The following is a 5,560-nucleotide window of genomic DNA, read 5'->3' on the forward strand; positions in this document are numbered from 1 at the left end:
CATAATCTAACATTACCCATAATTTATCTCTTTTCAAATACCTCTCTAGAGTTATAGACTAGGAATGAACTAAAAAGGTGAATTGGTTTATTTTTTAGACTCTGATAAAGCTCACTAAGGCACAAAGAAATTGATTTATTATTATTATTATTATTATTATTATTATTATTATTATTTTAATCCTCACTTGAGGATATGTTTATTGATTTTAGAGTATGAGAGAGAGACAGAGACAGAGAGAGAGGAAGAGAGAGGAGAGAGGAAACATTGATATGAGAAAGAAACATCAATTTGTTTGCCTCCCTGACCCTGATCAGGGATTGAACCACCACCTAGGCATGTGCCTCCACCAGGAATTCGACCTCCAACCTTTTAGTGTATGGGATGACACTCCAACCAACCAAAGTCACCCAGGCCAAGACCAATATATTATTATTGATCAGAGATGTGAAAATGTATGTCCCCAAGCTCACCTGTGGACTTACTTCAGAAACTTAAACTCAGTGAGACATTTATCTAGTCTCAACTGTTCCTCAACCTAGTAGGGGTTCTAAAGTTCACCTCATGTATGACTGTTGGGAAAATAGTAGCTTGGTTCCCATTCCCAAAATCATATTTCTTTTGGGAAGAAGACAAGAGTCATCTGGTCCCTGATTTGTTTGGTCTTGATTCCATAAATGATGGGATTCAGCATAGGAGGAGCCAGAATGCAGACATTGGCCAGCAGGATGTGGATATGGGGTGACACGTGGCGCCCAAAGCGCTGAGTGAGAACCGAGAAGATCCCAGGCCCATAAAAGAGGATAATGACACAGACATGGGAACCACATGTGTTGAGAGCTTTATGACGAGCATCTTGGGAAGGAATGAGAAAGACAGCATGGAGAATAAACATATATGAAACACAAATTAGAAAAACATCTAAAAGCAATTGTTGATATAAGGAGAAAAAGTCCATACCAGATGTTTACTCGTATGTCATCACAGGAAAATTTGGCCAACCCAATGTGCTCACAAACAGTGTGTGGAAGAATGTTACTTTTGCAAAAAGTCAGCCTTTTCAGAAGAAATATTATGGGAAATATTGTACAGTAACTTCTCAGAAAGACAGTTAGACCAATTCTCCCAATCAATGTACTTGTAAGAATGGTGGTGTACCTCAGTGGGTAGCATATGGCAATGTGGCGGTCAAATGCCATCTCCAGCAAGATCCCTGACTCAAAGACAAAGGTGGAATCGATGAAGAATACCTGAGCAATGCAGCGATCCAGGGAGATCTCCTGAGCATGGAACCAGAAGATGGTCAAGGCCTGAGGCACTGTGCATGTGGAGAGGACAATGTCTGCTCCGGCCAGCATGCAGAGGAAGAGGTACATGGGTTCATGAAGACTACGCTTGGTGAGGATAATGAAGATGAGCAAGCTGTTCCCAAGCAAGGCGATGGCATAGGAAATGAAGAAGGGGATGGAAATCCACACGTGCTGGTTCTCAATGCCAGGGATGCCCAGCAAGTGGAAGACTGTGTGGCTAACACCAGTGTGGTTTAATGTAGTCATACCTGGGGCATATGACCTGGGACTTCACCTTCTAGTTACAGACATAGTCAACATTTCCAATTGTACTCAAATCTTATGACACCTGATTCTTTTCTGTAAGCAGTGTGCCAGGAAAACTAGGATGAAAAAAGAAATAGGATATTGTCTGTTTTTTTTTATAGTGAAGTAACAATTTTACAGAAAAGATAGATATTTATTTAGCCAATAAAATAATATGCTAGGTGAACATGTTAGTTATAATAAAAGCTACTATGGGAACCCAATTGATTGGGTAATTCAGTCTATTTAGCTGTAGGATGTCAAGTGAATTAAGTGGAGAATAAAATGAAGTCATCTTGGAGTTTAAGGATTGACTATTGTCATATAAATATTTAATGCATTTAAAACATATCACAATCCTGTGTGATTGATTGCATCTACTATGCAATGGTAAAAAGATAAAAACAAAAGTATATTGTCTGGTTACAAGTTAAGGAGCTTGGATGCTATCCTAGAAGGAGATAGTCAACCACCTTCAGCTTTAAATTGTACTGGAGAGCATTAGATATTACTCTGCTTACTTAACATCAGACAAGGTCTTAATATTCTCAAATGTTTACCTTAGGCCCTATAGCCCTTTAATATAAATAGGATACTCTCATTTTTACTTCCTAGAAGATTACCCCACATCAGTACATACCTTATTCACCTGCTTCAAATGTAGTCTTTATATCCTAGAGCATGATGAATCAAGCAGGTCTCAGGTTTGGGCATCACAAAGCAGAGATTTTTATGTATTTGCCTGAAGACTCCAGGGAAAGCCAGTTCCTCAGGGAACTCAGATTTACTTCAACAATAACCCTTCTTTCACATACACATGGGTCAAGTTATTATGGCTCTTTATATCTGCCAACCCCACCCATTCTGTACAACTCTATCCTTGGATTGGGTGTGCACATATATTATTTCCAACAAATAAAGTATTAGGATCATTACACCAAATATATCTGTTTTCATGAGAAATAGTAAATATTAATCCTACTTATATCAGCACAAATAAATTGACTATAAAATATGGACATTATTTAAAAAACACTGGTTCCTGCAAGGTTTTCATTGTGGTTTTGATAAATTCAAAATGAAATTTTTTGTACCTGAACATATGGACACACTAAGAAGAAGGAGCCCCCTGGTTTGGCTCAGTAGTTAGAGTGTTGGGGTCACAGGTTTGATTCTGGTCAAGGACTTGCACCTTGGCTGCAGGCTTGGTCCCAGGCCATGGTCAGGGCATGTGAGGAAGGCAACCCATTGATACGTCTCTCTCACATGGATGTTTTTCTCTCTTTGTTTCTCCCCCTTCCTTCCTCTCTCTCTCTTTCTCAAAAAAAATTTTTTTCAATGAAAAAAATATCTTTGGGTGAGGATTAATAAAAAAAAAAAAAAGCCAACAGAGAGGGAGAATCCTCTTGAGATGCATATCACATTCTGATAGTCAAAATGGAAACCGCAGTGCTTGTTATTCGTAGCTCTTACCAACCTGTTTGTAACAACTTGAGACTAAGATCTATGGCATTCTAGAGCTGGAACAACTCTCAGACAGATGAACTAATTCTACTTCTCCCCAAGTTCAGTTTCTTTAAAAAATTAAAAGATTTTAATTACAGTTGACTTACAATATTATTTTAATTTCAAGTGTACAATATAGTGATTAGACATTTATATAACTAGTGGAGTGATCACCCAGATAAGTCCAGCTCCCATCTATGAGAATAAACAAGTCATCTTTTCTGTCAAAGAACAGTTTGGACAGCCGCCATTTTGGACTGCGTGACTTGGCAGCTGCTATGTTGGCCACATGGCTTGCATCTCCCCTGGGGGCCGTTGTCTTGAAACAGCAAAGGCAACCCCTCCCTTTGAATTAGCCAATTGTGAAAGACTGTGTGCCTGAGCTCCAATCAAGAGCAAGGGACAGGTCACGTGTGTCAGGGGTTATAAATCCTGAGCAGACCACCTGCTCGGGGTGTGCATGTTTCCAGACCATGTGTGTGCACCATTCTACATAAGAAGTAAAGATGTTTGCCTTGCTGCCTGGCTCCCGAGTATGTTTTGTGTTCTACCAGGACCCCTGACTTGGGGGGGCTTGCCTTATTTCTAACACAACTGACTCCACACAATTATTACGATATTCTTGACTATATTTGAAAACTGCTTTGGAAAACTGCTACTTGAAACTGCTGTTTGAACTACTCTGTTATTCTTAGTCTCTTATTCTGTAGGTCAACTCTGTTATTTTTAGATGTAAAATAACTTTGTTTTTTGCTTGAATAGAAAAGATAAACTTAATTGTCTGAACTTGCAAGCTAGCCATCTAACTGATATGCTGATATTGATCCCAGGTGCCTGTATAGATATGATACTCAAGATTATAGGTGTTTGTATAGATATGATATGTACTCAAGGTTACACGCTGTCTACAAAAATAACTTACACAAAGAACTAGGAAGATATATAAAGGAAATACTCCCTCCTGTGTTTGTTCAGAATTTGAGAGGTAATCTGCTCTGAACCTGCACACAATAAAGATGGCTCCTAATTAATTGGCTAATTAAGGTGTCTTGTCCAGCTCACTGATTTGCAATACAACATATTCTCTAGGCTGTACTTTCTATCCTGTGACTATTTTTATAACTGGCAATTTGCACTTCTTAATCCCTTTACCTCTTTCACCTTTCCTCCCAACCTCCTCCTGTCTGGCAACCCTGGTTATTCTTTGTATCTATGAGTCTGTTTCTGTTTTGTTCATTTATTTTGATTTTTTTACATTCCAACTTTAGTTTAAGGTGGTAAGAGAGATACCCAGAGCAAGGAAGAAATGTTACTGAAATCACATGGCAAATGAATAGACTGGTAAGGCATTCCATATCCTTCTTCCGGCTTATCAATCAAGGCACTGGTTGATTTTGCCAACTTATATTGATTTAGCTCCAGTAATGATGTCATCTTGCCTGAGAATTCTGTTCTTTTTATCCTTTCTATTCAGTGATAAGATAGAAACTTTTTTTTTCTTTTTTGTCAATAAACTCTATTCAAGGTCACCAACATTTTTTAGAGTATCTGAATTTTTTATGTAATTTAGCAGATGTTCTAAGGGCACATCTTCAAATTCTATTTTAGATAAGGAACCAGACTTTCTGGAAGGATAATGGCTCTCTCATAGCCTATTATGCTCAGGTACAGAGCTTCATTCCCACCTTAAAAGTTTAAACTCAAAAAAGTGTTGGCTGTCACTAGGTGGTGCTGTCATCTTAGTCCTGGCCTTCATACCAATGTGCCCGCAACCAAGGCACATGCCCTTGACCGGAATCAAACCCAGGACTCTTGAATCCGCAGGCCGATGCTCCATCCACTGAGCCAAACCAGTCAGGGCCACCTGAACTTTTTATCCATTTCTGTGGTTGAGTTACCATCCAGCTCCTGGGGTCCAGAGAAGCAGAACTAGTAAGTGATAAATATTGAGATTTATTGCAAGGGATTCACTTAGGCAATTATGGGGGGTGGCAAGGCAAGTTCTAAATCTGCAGGGCAGGCCATTAGGAAGGGCAAGGCTGGAACTCTTGGGCATGAGCTTAAGCTGCTCTTCTTAGGTGGAATGTCTTCTCCAGGGAAGGCTTGGTTCTGCTGTTGGTGTCTCACCTGATTGCATCAGACCCACTCAGCTCATCTAGGGCAATTTCCCTTACTTACACTCAAATGATTATGGACTTTAATGACATCTACCAAACACCTTCATAGCAACATGTAGATTAGAGTTTGATTGAAAAACAGGGTGCTTAGAACCTGACCAAGTGGACACATCAAAAATCCATCACAACTTTCATTTAGATCAGCAGTTCTTAACCTGTGGGTCGCGACCCCTTTGGGGATCGAATGACCCTTCCCCAGGGGTCGCCTAAGACCATGGGAAAACATATTGTTTTTGTGATTAATCACTATGCTTTATGTTCAATTTGTAACAATGAAAATAC

General features: G+C 39.4%; 1 pseudogene; it reads right to left on the reverse strand.

Moving 5' to 3' along the window:
• Nucleotides 1-237: 237 nt before the first annotated feature.
• LOC118662847 lies at nucleotides 238-1,667 on the reverse strand (annotated as a pseudogene).
• Nucleotides 1,668-5,560: the final 3,893 nt, after the last annotated feature.

Source organism: Myotis myotis, unplaced genomic scaffold (assembly GCF_014108235.1).
Source record: "Myotis myotis isolate mMyoMyo1 unplaced genomic scaffold, mMyoMyo1.p scaffold_m19_p_10, whole genome shotgun sequence".
NCBI lineage: Eukaryota > Metazoa > Chordata > Mammalia > Chiroptera > Vespertilionidae > Myotis > Myotis myotis.